This window comes from Suricata suricatta, chromosome 3 (genome assembly GCF_006229205.1).
Source record: "Suricata suricatta isolate VVHF042 chromosome 3, meerkat_22Aug2017_6uvM2_HiC, whole genome shotgun sequence".
Classification (NCBI taxonomy): domain Eukaryota; kingdom Metazoa; phylum Chordata; class Mammalia; order Carnivora; family Herpestidae; genus Suricata; species Suricata suricatta.
In genome coordinates this window covers 167668196-167685702 of record NC_043702.1, presented here as the reverse complement: position 1 = coordinate 167685702, position 17507 = coordinate 167668196, and the positions used below count along the sequence as shown (strand labels likewise).

Below are 17507 nucleotides of genomic sequence, written 5' to 3'. Positions count from 1 at the left end.
GTAAAGAAAGGAACACAACGAGAAAGGATTTCATTTAGCGCATGCGCACAACAGACCAACAGGTGCGGCCATGATTCTCTCTGCACGCTTTTCTCTGGAAGCACTCTACGACACACCTGCTCTTATGCTCCCCATTCACAGGTGTGAGAACTGAGACTTAGAGAAGTTAAATAACTTTCCCCCAATAGTAAGGCTAATCAAGGCAGAGTCGGGTGCCAACCCAGAAACTCTGACTCCACGAAGTATGTGTTCTTACTCACTTTGTGTCTTACTGATTTTGAAGCATTTCTGGGACATCCAAATAGAGATAGCCAACAAGTCGTTTTAAAGCAGGTAAGGGATGGAAATTCAGACTGAAGACAGAAAAGCCAATGTGGAAGCCTTGAGGTTGGAAACACATGAGGTTATAAAAGTAAAGAATGGAAGAAGGGAAGAGAAGGAAAAGGAAAGGGGCTGACAGCATGTTCTTGACATGGGGTGCATTTCAGAGCAGGGAAAAAAAGCAAACTCAGAAAGAATAGTCACAAACATAGAAGCCAAGAGTAGCGAAATGGAGACCTGCAGATTTTGGGTTCATTTTTGTTTTAATTGCCCTTACTGAAGGTTTGCCAAGCAGACCTGAGGGTAAGGGAGTCTTTGTAAAGAAGCTTGTCCTGGCACAAAAACATTTTCAGCTCAAGCTGCCTTGGTTAGCTAGAAGTTTCATCTTTGTTCTTGACCATGTTTCCCAAATTCTTAGATCCCAGTCTTTGGCCTGATCCTTGAATTCCAAATTTCCTCCAGCCCTTGGGGCAACGTTATGTCATCTTGTGCTGTCTTTCCAGCTGTAACCCATGAGACCCATTGGGTCAGAATGATCCATCTAGTCCTAATCCTTGATACCATGTGTCAAGATTTGTTTAATTTCAAGACATAGCAAGCTTACGTAACAGGAATGTCTTTTCATTAAAAGGTGTCCTTTTATTTAAGTCAAGGAACTGTAGCCAGGCCACTAAAAGGCTGGTACAGGGAAATGACATTCTCTCATTCTCTCCCTCCCTCTCTGTCTCTCTTTCCCTTTCTGTCTTTCTCTCTCTCTCTTTTCCCTTGATTCAATCCCTTATCTATGTTGTGAACACACTTTATGGTTTCTCTACTATTGCTTGGTTCTCAGGCCCTCTGGCCATTAACGCCATCCAAACAACCCCAGCTTTTTGTCTGGGCAACTTTAGGAACCCCCCCCCCAACAAATATTCTTTTCAATATGATGGATTCAATATGATGGTCTCAAATTTGTTTTCACACCATTCCTGCATGATTTCTGTCTTGAGCACATTCCATAGTGTATTTTGATTAGGTCACTAGTGATTTTTGTCATTAAATCTAGTGGGAAATTTTTATCCCTCACTTTATTTGGCCTATCAGTAGCATGTAACTGTTGACCAAATCATCTTTCTCAGAAGCCTTACTTAACACAGTCCAAGAGACAGCGTGCCCTCTGGGAAGTGCTCGTCCTCTCTGGCCTCCCTCTAATGAACATGGAGATTTGGGGTTCTCGAGGCTCCGTGCTCAGCTGTTTCCTTGCCTCACTCTGTATGCTCTCACGGCAGACTCATCCAGAGAGTTCTCACTGATACGCTAATGATTCCCGACTCTAGCCTGGACCACTCCTGTAAGCCCATAATTACATATCCATCCACCTCTTGACATTACCCTCTAGAAGACTCTCAGTCGGTGACGTGCTGAGAGGCTACACTGGCTCGTGAAAGCTCACTGTATGAATCTCTTCACAATGCCATGTTCAGGGCCATCACATATCTAGGCTGAAGTCCACCACGATAAGAGATTTTGCACTATGGAAATTGGCAAATGCTACAAATTCAGGGGTTTTTTTCTTCTTCTTCTTTTTGGAGAGCCAGTTGCTAATCATTTATAAAACACCACTGCTAAAGTTTCATCAATTTAATAGTTCAGGACTGAGTCCATGTTGTCCCTACTTCACCTACCTGAGTTCTCTTGCAGTGAACCCTATTTTGATAACCGTGGCCCCCAGAAGTCTGGTTCATGGTTAAGCATGCAATCTCCTCTTCCATGTTCTTGTCACCAACACCTCTTCAGGTTCATCTCCCAAGCATTCCTCAGTTGTGTCCATGTCTACCACCTTCTCACAGCCACCGTTCAAAATGCCCTCAAATTAATGGTCTACTCAACATTTTCCCTGTATCCAAACTCTCTCTCCCCCACAAGGTATCCAGTGTGGTTAAGAACACAATTCTGATCATGTCACTCTTTCATGATTTGCCATTGTTTCTGGATCAAACTCAAACTCCTCACCTTGGCCCTGAATCCTTGCCTGGCCTGCCTCTGCTGTTCTTCCCCATCTCACTTTCAACTCCCCTCTTCTCTGCACGCACCTTCTTTCACATCATTTCTCTGTGTTCCTGTCATGTTCAGAGCCACACAAACTATTCCTTCTGCCTCTTTCTTCTATTCCTCCCTATCTAATAAATGCCTATAGATCCTTCAAATCTCAGCTTGATGTTACTTCTTCAAGGAAACATCTTTGACTGCTCAGATTTGGTCTTATGTCTTCATTACATAGTCACAGAGCATCCCATATCATTCCTTTTTTTTTTTAATATGGAACTCTAGTACAATTTATTGGTTTTCTTTGACTGCCCCTGGTCTGGCTCTAGAAAGGCTCTTTGGGTTCTTCTGGCCTCCTTTCCGGGCTGCCATGGCTGCCACTTTTAAGGCCCCTTTTTTGCTTCTTCAGCTTTTGTACCTCCTGGAAAACCCGAATGCACAGCACCTTCTTGGTCACCGAGCGGTGGTGGGCTTTCCGGTGGTACAGAGGGGGGATGGTGTACTCAAGCCCCAGCTCCTTGCAGACCTTCTCAAGGACACTGTACTTGGTCTTACAGAGGTCTCTGAGCATCTTGTTCCTCTGGTCAATGCTCATCAGCAGATAGCACTTGTGGGTTTTGTCCTTTTGGTGCTTCTGCCTGTGCTCTTCATCATTGCGGATCTTGACAATCAAGGCAACAAGTCAAGCCTCCAGGGAGCTGGTGTCCTCAGGGTTTGCCACGATCTTCTTCATCAACTGTTCTTGCTTGACTTTTAGCTTCTCCTTCTGGTTGGCCATTTCCAAAGACAAGGATCTTCTTACTACATCGTCAAACCTCTCAATTCCAGGAATGTTCTGGTGGTCTTTGAGCAGCATGGAAGGGGGCAGGTCATCTTCTTGGTTGTGTTGGATTGGTTTCTGGGTAGCATCTCTGAGAACGGTCAGGAGGATGACACCTTCAGGAGGGGAGGGAGGCCCCCGTGGTGGGAGCAGGCTGGGCGCACTCTCCACCCGGCAACCCACGGACTGGAGCCCAGGCCACTGCCTGGGTCTGAAGCAACCTCAGCGCCCTCCATGCAGTTCTCAGCATGCTGACTCATGACATGTAAATCACTGTGTTTGCTACTGAGAATAGATTGTTGAATAAGATGGATCCACTACCTTCTGGGTAAATCTTGGTAGGAAAAGTGCAGGGTCTTGGTAAATACTCAATGAACAAACACATTTTCAGTGAATGGATGGCATCTTTTTATTCTTCTACTCCCTCATAAAGAGTAATCCACCAAGATCCCTGGGCCAGATTTTGAGGTGAGACTAGGCCAGAGAGAGAGTTTCAGTGTCGATGTTTCCTACGTCTGAGATAAAAACAATAGAAAAACAGCAGAAATATAGCCACCATAACTACCTGTGGGCCCAGAAGAATCGGATTAAGTGGATTATTCAATTAATGGTAGATTTACAACCTATGTGCCAAAAAGTAACATTGAACTTCTGACCAAAAACATGGTAACAGAAGCGAATAAGGACCCACACCTGGACCACATTCAAATAACTGGAAGTATTTCCATTTCTTACTCCCGTAAGACTCCCTGGAAAGAACAAACCCAAAATAGGATGTCACAGGGCAATTCTATTAAAAAAAAAAAAATTGCCCATCTTTCAATCCTGATGAATACTCTTTATAACACTCCATGGATCATTCCAGAAATATAAAATCCAGAGAGGATCTGGAAGGATTTGACAGGGTTTCTCAAATTGTGAGCTCTCTCTATACCTATAAGTAGGGGGAGCACCCCACCCCTGACTGTTGATATCTCTCCCCAGAATTTGTTAGAATTCAATCTACCACATCATCGCCAGTGATTTTGAATGTATGAAAGAAATAATACTCATAACACCAACAATCATAACTTCTATTTTTCATAAATAATAGCCCAGAACCACTCCGTCTATGTTTGTATCCATCCACACATTTCATCCTCACAATAGCCTAGTGACACACACTACCATTATTCTAATTTTACAGATAATTAAATATGCATAAAGAGGTTGTCCCTGACTCAAGGTCACTCAAGGTTGCACAAATCTAGATGAAGCCAAAATCTAAACCCAGACATGCCAGCTGCAAAGGCCCCTGTGCTACAGGATGTCATCTCTGTTAGAAACTCTCTAGAATCAAACGACGCTTATGCAGTCAGCCTGAACGTGCACACACATGAGGAGGAAAGTAAGGACCTTTCAATCCTCCAACTTCTGTGTTATAACCTGGCATGAATGCGATCTGCAAGGCCTGTTTGGCTGAATGCTACCATTCCCACGATCTCTCCTTTCTTTCCCCGTGCTCCATTCTCCACCCTTCTTATGTTAGAGTCTCTTGTTAATGTGGATGGAAATCAACTGCTCAGACACACAGAAAACTGTGCTATCCACTGGACGCTCGGACGGGAATGGCAGGAAAATGGGAAAAAAACTGACGCCATGGACAGTCAGGGGACTCCTCTCCTGACGCCACATGGCAGGTGCCAGGCAAACGTAGCCAGCGGTCGGCTGCCGCTCCCTTTCCTGAGTTGAATCATTTCAGGAGGGAGCTCCACGGATTGTCAACATACCCATTGAGGGGTGAAAACAATGCCATGATCTTATGGGCCTTTGAAGGATCTCTGCTTTGCTCATGCATTTTAAAGTCGAGCCGGCTGTCTTTGGAGTCGTCTCTTTTGCAGGCCAAAATGTTTATGTGTTTTGAAGAAAATGATGTGTGTTCTGCTTTGTAGTCTTGCTAAACATTTAAAAGCATAAAACACAGTCTTTTAAAGATGTAACTACAACTGAAATGCCTGGAGAGGAGAGGCAGCAGAAATGGCTAGTGTGGGGCTCCGGAGCTTTGAGCGTGATGTTCAGGCTGAAGGAGGATCAGAATAACTCACTGGAGTTCACAGAAGCCTTGTTTACAGAAGCAATAAGCCGTATGATGCCGAGACCACTCCAATAGTCAGGTACAATATCTGCCTACCCTTTGTTTTCTCTTTTTTTCAAATGCATTTTTGTCATCGCTAGAGGGCCTGGCTGAGGGGGATGTTACCTCCAGCTCGGGGTTCACTAGAAATGCACGCATCTGTGTGCACACGCACCCATCACACGCGCCTGTGGACTGAATGCCTCAGAAGGCCTTGGGATCACATCCAGAGACAGCTCCACATTGTCAGGACGAAGGCCACAGTGCTTTTCAAAGAAATTTCTACCAAGAACTAGGCTAAAGGAGCAGGGTTTCCCATCTTTCAATTCAGTGATAAGAATGTGCTCGCCCACTGGCTCGAAGGTAAAACCCAATGACTTTTAAGGACCAAGCCCCCAGGTCACAACTGCTACCAGTAATGTTACATTTTTTTCATTTCGTGCGCTCATCTTTTAAGCAAGACTCCTCGTGTCTCACCACCTGCTCCCAGGAGGGACCGCCCTTCCTCTGCATCCATTGCGTTTACTACAGGAAAAGGGATGGAGAAGTATCCCCACTCCTTCCTGCGTTTCCTCTGACTACCTCCCCTCTCTGCCTTGGGCTTTGTCAGTTCCTTTCTCTCAACGCTGCATCTCTTTTAGTTCCAAAAATAGATCATTCAATTTAGGAAGAACAATTAACTGGGCTGAAAAAAAAAAATCTGAAGTGTTGGGAGGCATCTGAGCTTCTCCGTCAGGCATGAAGTAATTGGCAACGCTACGGCAGTGTCTCTACCAGGGATGCGGGCTCCTGCTTCAACGGGAGCTTCGGGAGAATCGTGGGCTCGGGAAGGTCAGAGCCGGCTTCTGTGGCGCCACAGGCCCTCCGCTTCGAGCTCCACACACACCACGGAACCATGATACGGAGAACAGACCTCATGGCTCTGACTTCACTAATGTCTGCCCCAGATCTGCCCCTTCAGAGACCTTGAGTGTTTCGTGTGATTTCTTACCCAGGAGAAACTTCGTATCTCCCAGTGCTTTGACCTGTCCCTTGAAAACGAATATATCTGGAACATTCTAATAGCTCCAAGGGAATTTTTATTCAAGCGTACAGTCCTCTTAGGACAATGCTTCTCAACGTGGGATCTTGGGAAACACCTGAATCAGGGTCACCTGGGATCTTTGTTAAAAAGGCAGAGATTCCCAGCCCACTTCTCAGACGGACTAACTGGGTGGTGCTAATGCACACTGATGGTTGAGAAATGCTAACTGATGGATTCTTTATAGAGGCAGAGCCAAGTTAGAAAGTTACAGAGCCTCTGGGTAGTGGTTCTCGGCAGAGCTAATTTCATCCATTAGGGTGTCACAACTAGAGGTGGGGGGGGGGTTCCTGACACCCAGCAGAGGGAGACCAGAGACGATGTTAAGTACCTACAATGTACAAGACAAGCATCCATGACAAAGAATCATCCAGTCCAAAATGCCAGTGGTGTTGACAGTAATCAACCCTGCTAGAGAGATGGGTCAGAAGGACCCCAACATGGAATTCCCGGTCGCTATACCAGAAACTCCAAGAGTTTCTTAATGCCAAAGCGAACGTTTTTTAAACTGTAAATCATTAGCTCAGTTTAGTGTGGGTTATGGCCACCATTTCTTTTTTCTTTTAATTTTTTTAATGTTTATTTATTTTTGAGACAGAGAAAGACAGAGTGCAAACAAGGGAGGGGCAGAGCAAGAGGGAGACATGGAATCTGAAGCAGGCGCCAGGTTCTGAGCTGTAAGCACAGAGCCTGATGTGGAGCTCGAACCCACAAACTGCAAGATCATGACCTGTGCTGAAGCCGGATGCTTAACCCACTGAGCCACCCAGGTGCCCGGAAGTATTTCCTTTTTTAATGGAATGAGATGAGGACACCTGTGGGGCTCAGTCAGTTACGCGTTTAACTCCTGATTTCAGCTTGCGTCGTGATCCCAGGGTCATGGGACCAAGTCCCAAGTTCTGCCTCACACTGAGCATGCAGCCAGCTTACGATTCTCTCTCTCCATCCCTCTACCCCTCCCTTGCACTCTGTCAAAAACAATCAAACAAATAAATATGGAATGAGGTGGAAGAGAATAGCAGAGAAAAGAATCAGATATATCTGAGTATATCATACATAGTAAAGGTGTTATTTCATGAAATTTTTATTTCAGTTGAATATCTGACCTTAACATATAAAAGAAGATGTAAGGGTCACCTGCACAGCTCAGTCAGTTAAGCATCTGACTTTGGCTCAGGTCATGATCTCACAGTTTGTGAGTTTGAGTCCCGTGTTGGGCTCTGTGCTGACAGCTCAGAGCCTGGAACCTGTTTCAGATTCTCTCTCTCTCTCTCTCTCTCTCTGCCCCTTCCCCACTCATGCTCTATTTCTTTCCAAAATAAAAATTTTTATTTAATTAAATAAAAGACAATACAAAATATGTTCCTCCTTTATGTATATTTGCTACTGAATATGTTACATTTCTGTAAAAACATACAAACCAACTTTCTCCCCACTAAACAACAATTTTCCTAACTTTTGTGGGAATCAAACCTCTTCATTTTTCTTACAATTTTTTAAGTGTATATCTCTAGTTTAATTGAGATTTTCAGTTTGAATTTTATGTAAATGATATTCTACATATCTGACCCCTTGGATCAAAATTTGTCATTGAGAGATTCTGCTATGCTCTTGTGTGCATCCGTAGTGCAAAAATTTTTACGACCATGTAATATTCCAAAGTATACATATACCAATATATGGATGCATGCTGTTGTTTGGACATTTGGATTGCTTTCTTTTTTTTAATGTTTTTATTTATTTTTGAGAGACAGAGACAGAGTGTGAGTGGGGGAGGAGCAGAGAGGGAGACACAGAATTCAAAGCAGGTGCCAGGCTCTGAGCTGTCAGCACAGAGTCCAACATGGGGCTCGAACCCATGAACCCTGAGATCATGACCTGAGCCGATGTCAGACGCTTAACTGCCTGGGCCACCCAGGCAGCCAAGGATTGTTTTCTACATGGGCTGTGACGTCGAATGCAGATATGAACATTCTTGTACATCTGCTGGTACACATATGCGTTTACTATGTTAAGTACATATTTAAAAGTAAAATTGGTAGATCTTTAGTTGTTAGTTGTGTGCATATTTGGCTTTAGTAAATGATGCTTCCAACTATGTGTAAGAACTGACACTGCCGCCGGGAGCACACGAGCACTCCAATTTCCCCACATCCTCAGTGTACTTGGTACTGTCCGTATTTTAAATTATAGACATTCTAGGAGTTATGTTCTCATGTCATATTGCAGTTTTAATTTCCCATTCCCCAATTACTAAGAAGACTGAACATATTTTCATATGTTTACTAACCGTTTAAATGGTGACACTCCTGTTTAAATTTCTTGACTATTTTTATACTGGATCAACTGTTCTTTTTTATTAATTTATAAGGATTTTTAAAAATGTTTTATTTTCTTGGGGCTCCTGGCTGGCTCAGTCCGTAGGGCATGCAACTCTCAATCTCGGGGTTCTGTGTCTGAGCCCCACGTTGTGTAGAAAATGCTTAAAATAAAATATTTAGGGGCGTCTGGGTGGCTCAGTGGGTTAAGCGTTTGGCGTCAGCTCAGGTCATGATCTCAGGGTTTGTGACTTCAAGCCCTACATCAGGCTCTGTGCTGACAGCGCAGAGCCTGGAGTCTGCTTTGGATTCTGTCTCCTTCTCTCTCTGTCCCTCCCATCAGCGCTTGCTCTCTGTCTCTGTCTCTGTCTCTCTCAAAAATAAATAAACCTTAAAAAATTTTTAAAGAAAAATTAAAAAAATAAAATCTTTAAGAATAAATAAAGTGTTTTCTTTTATTATTGTTGTTTCTGTTTTTGTTTTCTTTAAAGAGAGAGCGAGAGTCGGGGAGGGGCAGCGAGGGAAAGAGAATCCCAAGCAGGTTCCTTGCTCAGAGGGGCCCGACCGACCCAGGGCTCCATCTCGTGACCTTGAGATCATGACCCGAACCGAAATCAAAAGTAAACCCTCAACCAACTGAGCTTCCCAGGCACCCCTAAAATATTTTCTTAAAGTGGGTTTTATGTGTTGCAAATATGTTCTTCCATTGAGTAGCTTGCATCTTTAATCTCTTAACTGTCCCCTGATAAACAGAACTTTTTAATTTTAATAGAGTCAAATTGGGGACACCTGGGTGGCTCAGTTAGTTAGATGACAGACTCCTGATGTCAGCTCAAGTCATGATCTCACAGCCTGGGAGATTGAGCCTTGCACTGGGCTCTGTGCTGATTGCACGGAACCTGCTTGGGATTCTCTTTCTCCCCCTCTCTCTACTCCTCGGCTTACTTGTGCGCACTCTCTCTCTCTCTCTCTCTCAAAAATAAAATAAGTAAGCATTAACAAAAGATTAGTATTAATGTAGTCAAATTGGCCCATCTCTTTCTTTGTGATTAGCATTTGTTGTAACTTGTTTATTTATTTATTTTTTAATGTTTTAATTTATTTTTGAGAGAGAGAGAAAGAGAGAGAGAGAGATGGCTTGAGCAGGGGAAGGTCAGAGAGAGAAGGAGACACAGAATCTGAAGCAGGCTCCAGGCTCTGAGCTGTCAGCACAGAGCCCAACGCAGGGTTCGAACCCACAAACTGCGAGATCATGACCTGAGCCAAAGTCTGACGCTCAACCGACTGAGCCACCTGGGCAGCCCATATTGTAACCTGTTTAAAGTATCTTTCCCATATTATCATCTAGTAACTTTATTGTTTTGCTTCTCACAGGGAGGTGCCGTGTATCTGGAGTAATTGCAGTGAGAAGTATAAGTCGATTTTCACGACTTCCCAGTACGAATAGGTAAGCATCTCATAAACTGAGGTTTCACACCTGTGGCTACATGTACTGTCTCATCTATTTTTTTATTTGGATGTCCTTGCAACAAAACTATATTGTATGAATTACTTTAACTGATTTGATAAAAGGTAAAGCAAATCTTCCTATCTTGTTCTTCAAGATTGTTTTGTCTCATTGGTCCTTTGTATCACCATGTAGATTTTAGAATCAGCTTGTGAAATTCCTCAAAAATTCCCATCGGGATTGTATTGATCTATCTGTAAATTGATCAATATGGAAATAACTGACATCTCCGAATATTAGATCTAGTAACCTGAAATCATGGTATAAGTCTCTATTACAATCTTCCTAAATTTCTGTTAACTATGATTTAAGTTCTCTGTGTAGGGGTCTCCTATATGTTTGGTAGGATATGTTAATCAGTGTTTGATATTTTAATGTTATAAATGGTAACTTTTAAAATATTTTAGTTTTTGTTTATAACTGATTATAGCAATATATTTGATTTTTGTTTTCTTAAACTTCTTCTCACCAAATTCTTTTACCAATACTAATAAGTTATATGTGAATTCTTTGGAAATTGGTATATATACATAGCATTTATAAACAATGACACTTTTATTTCTTTTTAAAAAAATTTTTTGACGCTTATTTATTTTTGAGAGACAGAGACAGAGCACAAGCAGGAGAAGGGCAGAGAGAGAGGGAGAGACAGAATCTAAAGCAGGCTCCAGGCTCTGAGCCGTCAGCACAGAGCCCAACGTGGGGCTCAAACCCACAAACCGTGAGATCATGACCTGAGCCGAAGGCGGACGCTTAGCCGACAGAGACAGCCAAGGACCTGACAGTTTTGTTTCTTACATCCCAATATTTACTTTTTTTTTTCTCATACCACTGGATAGAACCTAGAATAAAAAGCAGAATATAAGTCTGAATATTAGGATCTTTGTCTTGTTTCTGATCTCAAAGGCCAACACTTGTGTTTTAGGGGGACACCTGGGTGACTCGGTTGAGTGTCCGACTTTGGCTCAGGTCATGCTCTCACAGTTCATGGGTTTGAGCCCCACATTGGGCTCTGTGCTGACAGCTCAGAGCCTGGAGCCTGTTTCAGATTCTGTGTCTCCCTCTCTCTCTCTCTCTCTCTCTGCCCCTTCCCCACTCACACTCTGTCTCTCAAAACTGAATAAACGTTAAAAAAAATTGTGTTTTGGGGTTGCCTGGGTGGCTCAGTAGGCTAAGGGTCCAACTTCAGCTCAGGTCATGATCTCACTACTCGTGAGTTCGAGCCCCCCATAGGGCTCTGTGCTGACAGCTCAGCGCCTGGAACCTGTTTCTGATTCTGTGTCTCCCTCTCTCTGCCCCCCCTCTGAGACACTGTCTCTCTCTCTCTCTCTCAAACATAAATAAACATTAAAAATTTTTAAATAAATAAACAAACATTGAAAAATTAAAAAAAAGAATTCTGTTTTGGAGTTGGGGGAGAATTATGTTATTTGCAATTTTTTATAGACAGTTTTGATCAGATTAAGAATGTACTTTTGGTATTCCTAACTTATAAAAAGCTTTCAAAATGAATGCATGTTGGATTCTATTATATGCCTTTACTACATCTATTCAATTAACACTATTATTTTGCTCCTTTATTCTGCTGACATGTCATACTGTATTGATATTTTAATATTATACTAACCCTGTCTTCATGAAATAAACTCAACTCATTCATAATGTGTACCCCTTTTACATGTTGAAGGATTTGGTTTATTAATAGAATAACTTGTTTAGGATTTTTACATGTAAAAGAGGCAGGTCTATCAATTTCATTTCTCACAATATCTTTGTAGATTATTGATATCAAGGTCATCGTGGCTATAAAGTGTTACTGGTTTTTTTCTAGTTCTGTAAAAGAGTACGTATAAAACTGTTGTTCTTTGTCCTTTAAATATTAGGCAGAAACAAAACAGTAAAGCATTCTGAACTTGGAACTTCTTTTATGGAGAAGTGTTTAATTAGATTCAATTTTTTGAACAGTTATAGGACTTTGCACATTCTCAATTTCACTCTGTGGCCACTTGAGCAAACTTGATTTACTAGAAATGTGTTACTTCATTATCAGCAAATGTATTCGCAAGATCCTCTTATTATCATTGTAGTGGCTACAGAATCTGTATGCAGAGCACTTTTTTAAATTTCTGACATGATTATTTGTGACTTCTTCCTTTTCTTTTGATCACTCTTGCTAGAAACTCAGCCATTCTACTAGGCTTTTTAAATCTGATCTCTCAGTTGTTAAGAGAAATGTGTTAAAAGTCTCTGCCCAAGATTACACATTTGTTTATTTCTCCTTGTAGTTTGAAAAATATTTGTTTTATGTATTTTTAGACTGTATTACTATATGCATACAAATCTAGAATAACTGAGTATCTATTTGGAAAAAATTAAGTTGGATACACATCTCAAGTAACCCCCCCAAATGCTTTGAAATATAATGTGAATAATGCTTTATACTCTCCTTATAAAAGCCTTCTGGACTACTTTGAAATTCCTAGAACTCCTAAAATAAAATATTGATAAAATTAACTATATAAAATAAAACTTTTCTGTATAGCAAAAAACACCATGAGTAAAACCAAAAGATAAATGAAAAACTGGAAAAAAGTATTTGCAAATTAGATCACAGAGGATTAATTTCTCTAAAATATAAAAACCTCCTACAAATCAATAGTAATCTAAAAGAAAATGAGCAAAGGATATTAATAAGGAATTCAACTAAAAAGAAATATGAATGGCTTAAATCTAAGCTATAACACTCAGTCCATTTATTATATGAAAACTACAAATTAGGTACACACCAAGACATCATTTTTTGACCCATCAGTTTGGCAAAGATCATAAAGATTAATGTCATTGATTTAGTAAAGTGGGGAAGAATAGAAAATCTCAAACATTGATGGTGAAATTAAAAACTGATATAACTTCCCTGGAGGGCAATAGATTATGGCAATGTTTATCCAAATTAAAAATATATTTTGACCCTGTAATTCCAAATTCAAAAATTTACCCCACCAAAAAATACACACGTGCAGAACAATGTGTAAAAAACCTATTTATTTCAACTTTTGTCTGTTATAAGAAAATTACAAAACCCAAATATCTACCAATAGGTAACCAGTTAAACTAGTTATGGTTTACCCTGATAATGGAATCATGTAGCCATTAAAAAAATGAGGCAACTTGGGGGGGGGGCTGACTGGTTCAGTTAGAAGAGAAGACGATTCCTGAGCTCAGTGTTGTGAGTTCATGCCCCACACTGGGTACAGAGTTTACAGTATATATGTGTATATATACACCCTGTGTATGTGTATATATGTACGTATATATATATATATGAAACAATACTATGTACTGATATAAAATAATCTTAAATATATAGGTCAGTAAAATGCACAAAGTGCAGAACGGTATGTATGCTTTGCTACTATTGTGTAAAAAGAGGTAATATATAGGGGCTCCTGAGTGGCTCAGTCAGTTAAGCATCTGACTCTTGGTTTCGGCTCAGGTCATGATCTCATGATCGTGAGCTTGAGCCCCAAATCAGGCTCTGTCTTGTTCCTGATCTCAACATGGGGAAATGGGGTTTCCACACAATACCAAACACGTCTTGGAAGCCAGCCATGTGTCTGAAAAGGGAATTCTGACACTCAGAGAGTGTACCCAGAGAGAGCATCGGGTCCCCACAGGCTGCAACCCGGGCTCCCCACCCACCGCCCAGAGTCTGGAGTTTCCAGCCACCTCCTCCTTAACTCCTTTTGCTAGAGTGGCTCTCAGAAGTCAGGGAAACACTTACCCACATTTACCAGTAAAGGGTGTGTGGGGGAAGATGAATCACCAGTCAGATGAAGATGCCTGGGACAAGGTCCGGGGAAAGGGCACAGGGACGTCCAGACTGCTCCAGCCGCCACGCCTCCTGACCCTCCTCACATTCACCAACACAACTCGCCCAGCCCAGTCCTCTTGGGTTTTTGGGAGGCTTCAGTGCCTACTGTAGATTGACTAAGTCATTGGCTGTTGGCTGATTCCGCCTACACCCCCTCTCCCCTCCCCAGGGCTCAGTTCCTGAAGTTAGGAGGTCGTGAGGTCACAGGTCAGACTAAAAGTTCCAACCCTCTAATAACTAGGCTTGTCCTTTGGGCAACCAGCCCCACCCTTGGGTGGAGTCCAAATGTCACTTTCATTTATATAATAAAAGACGCCTTTATCACTCCGGAAATTCCAAAGGTTTGAGGGGCTGTGAACCAGGAACTGTGCATGAAGACCAAATATATTTGTGAGAAATATATTTTGGTAATCTGAATGGCCAAATAGATATTTCTTAAAAATCACAATATTGCAGAAGCTAAAACAGGGAATGAGTTATTTAAATAAGGGATTAAGGGCACCTGGGTGGCTCATCCAGTTAAGCCTGCAGCTCTTGGTTTCTGCTCAGGTCATGATCTCATGGTTCATGGGACTGAGCCCCATATCTGGCTCTACCCTGACAGCACAGAGCCTGCTGAGGAGTCTCCTCTCCCAATCTCTCTCTGCCCCTCCCCCACTTGCGCTGTCTCTGTCTCTCTCAAAATAAATAAATAAACTAAAAATAAATAAATAAAGCAGGGGCACCTGGGTGGTTCAGTTGGTTAAGAGTCCAGCTCCTGAGCTCAGCTTAGGTCTTGATCTCAGGGTCCTGATTTCAAGCCCTGTGCTGGGCTGGAAACCTACTTTTAAATAAAAAATGAAAGCAAATGAGAAACTACAATCTGTAGAGGCCACTTTTAGACAACAAGGGTGAGCAGTGAAATGTAGAAAGTGCTCACAGTGACCAACTGGCTGAATACAGACAGGTCCATCAGGCGACCCATCCCGAAATATCCATGGGGCCTAACTGACCAATGGCCTACTTACAACCAGGCACAGTTACCAAAAAAGGGAAGATTTTATGGCCATACCTCCTTCCCTTCCCCCATTTTTTAAAGTTTATTTACTTATTTTGAAAGAGATGATAGAGGTAGGGGCAGAGAGATTGAAGAGAGAATCTCAAGCAGACTCTTCCATGCTGTGAGCCCAGAGTCCAATAATGGGGCTTGAACTCACCAACTGTGAGATCATTGACCTGAGCTGAAATCAAGAGCCTGAGGCTGAACCGACTGAACTACCCAAGAGCCCCAACCTTCCCCCTTTAGAAACAGCCCTGACCCACTGCTTCATGAAAGACAGTCTCTCCTCTGCTGTCCGCTCAAGGTGTCCTTGACGTGTATTCGATAAACGTCTGTCTCCTTTGTTCCGCCTTGAGTGACTACGTTCACGGCCCTCCCAGAGCTTGGGATTCTCTCTCTCCCTCTCTCTGCCCCTTTCCTGCGCGCGCGCACACACACACACACACACACACACACACACACACACACACACTTTCTCAAAATAAACAAATAAACATTAAAAAAAAAAAAAAGAAGGAAAATGAAGAGAAGTTCTGCATACTGAAGGAGAAGACTCCAGCTTCCTTTTCCTATCTTACTCTTGGAATGCTGGCAGAGAAGCTTGAAATCCCCCAGATAAAACTTGAAAAATTATTCCCTGGAAAAAAATGGATTAGCTTTTAGTTCAGGAGAAAAATCAGGTTTTGAGAGTTCCCAACAAAAGAGCTATATGACAGGCCTGATCATCATCCGAAACCCACCAATCAAGGAGCCAACCCCAGACCGTTTGCAATCAACAACTTAGTGCTTCACTCATAAAGGGCTCAGTTCCAACTAGCTCATGCAGTAGAGACCAAAGCAAACAAATATTAAAAAGATGTTTGGAGAAAAAAATAATTCATAGAACATAAAAAGAACTTTAAAATAAGTATTATACTCAATATCTTCACAAAGATAAAAGGAAGTATTTTACACGGTGAAGGAAAATCCTACCATAAAAAGGGAATAGAAAATAAAAAGGAATTCATAGGAATTAATAATACAATACAAACAAAGAGGGCACTTGGATGGCTCAGTTGGTTTGTCTGACTCTTGGGCTCAGGTCAGGATTTCATGGTTTGTAGGATCAAACCCCAAGTCAGGCTCTGGGCTGACAGTGCTGAGGCTCCTTGGGATTCTCTTTCTCCCCATCTCTCTGCCACTCTTCCATTTGTGAGCATGTGTTCTTTCTCTCTCTCAAAATAATTGAATAAACTTCTTTTTAAAAAAGAAAAAAAAAAGAGTCAATAGAAGGCTTGGAAAAGTTAAAGAAATCTCCCGAAATGGTAAAGCAAAAAAACAAATAAATAAGCTAAGAAAATCAATATGTTAGGAAATGGCAGCAAGGGACAGGAGAGGGGTGGATTTAAAGGCTCAACCAAGAGGTAAAATACCCAAAAAAAAAGTTCTATAAAGAGAATAAATAGGAAGAAATCACCAAAGAAGTTGAAAGTCTATTTCTTCTTTCTACACTTAATACTCCTGACCACCAAACTGGGAAACAAGGTTTCCTACATCATCCAATTGTATAACTCTCTACTCCTATCCAGTGTCCTCCAACTCAATTCAATTCCAACACATTTACCCTGAGTTAGCCTCAGATCCCAAAAGTTAAGGGCTCAGCCCTACAAACTACTTCCTACTTCAGACACCAATCACAAGCCCTAGGTTGTGACCTGTGCTTCTGACTGATCAGCTCTAAGTCAGCGTTCCCAGGATGTCCTTCTTGGGTTTGATCAACTTGCTATCATGGTGAACAGAACTCAGGAAACAGAGTTGCCTGTTACTAGATTACCACCATATTATAAAAGGATATGACTCAGCTAACCCAGATGGAAGAGGCGGCAAGGTATATGGGAAGGGTACAGAAATTCCAGGCCCTATTTAGGGGACCATCCTCCAAGTACCTCCACACGTTCACCAATCTGGAAACTCTTCAAGCTCTTCTGCTTCAGGTTTTAATGGAGGCTTCACTTTGTAGGTGTGACTGATTAAATCATTGGCAATTGCCAGATTAGGTTGATTCCCAGCCCCTCCCCCCTTCCCAAAAGTAGGAGTTGGGCCTGAAAGTTTCAACCCTCTAATCTGAAGATGATTTTCCTGGCAACCATCTCCCTCTCCTCTTTAGGGGTTTTCCAAAATTTGTTTTATTAGCATAACTTCAGGTGTGGTTGAAATAGGCTTGTTATGAATAGCAAGAGCCTCTCCTTTCACCTTCCCCTCCATCCCCCTCCTGCCTCCCAGTCCCCACTTCACTTTTATCAATCACCCTTATCGCTTGGTAAAATCCAAGGGGTGTAGGAACTCTGTGCCAGGACGGGGACAGAAACTTAGACCACTTTTCTTACTACAAATCACAATTTCACATAAAGCATACAGGAAAACTTCCCAGAA

The 17507-nt window shown here is 42.1% G+C and overlaps 1 pseudogene; it reads right to left on the bottom strand.

The window, feature by feature from the left end:
- Positions 1-2637: 2637 nt before the first annotated feature.
- LOC115286846 lies at positions 2638-3416 on the bottom strand (annotated as a pseudogene).
- Between the last annotated feature and the right edge of the window lie 14091 nt (positions 3417-17507).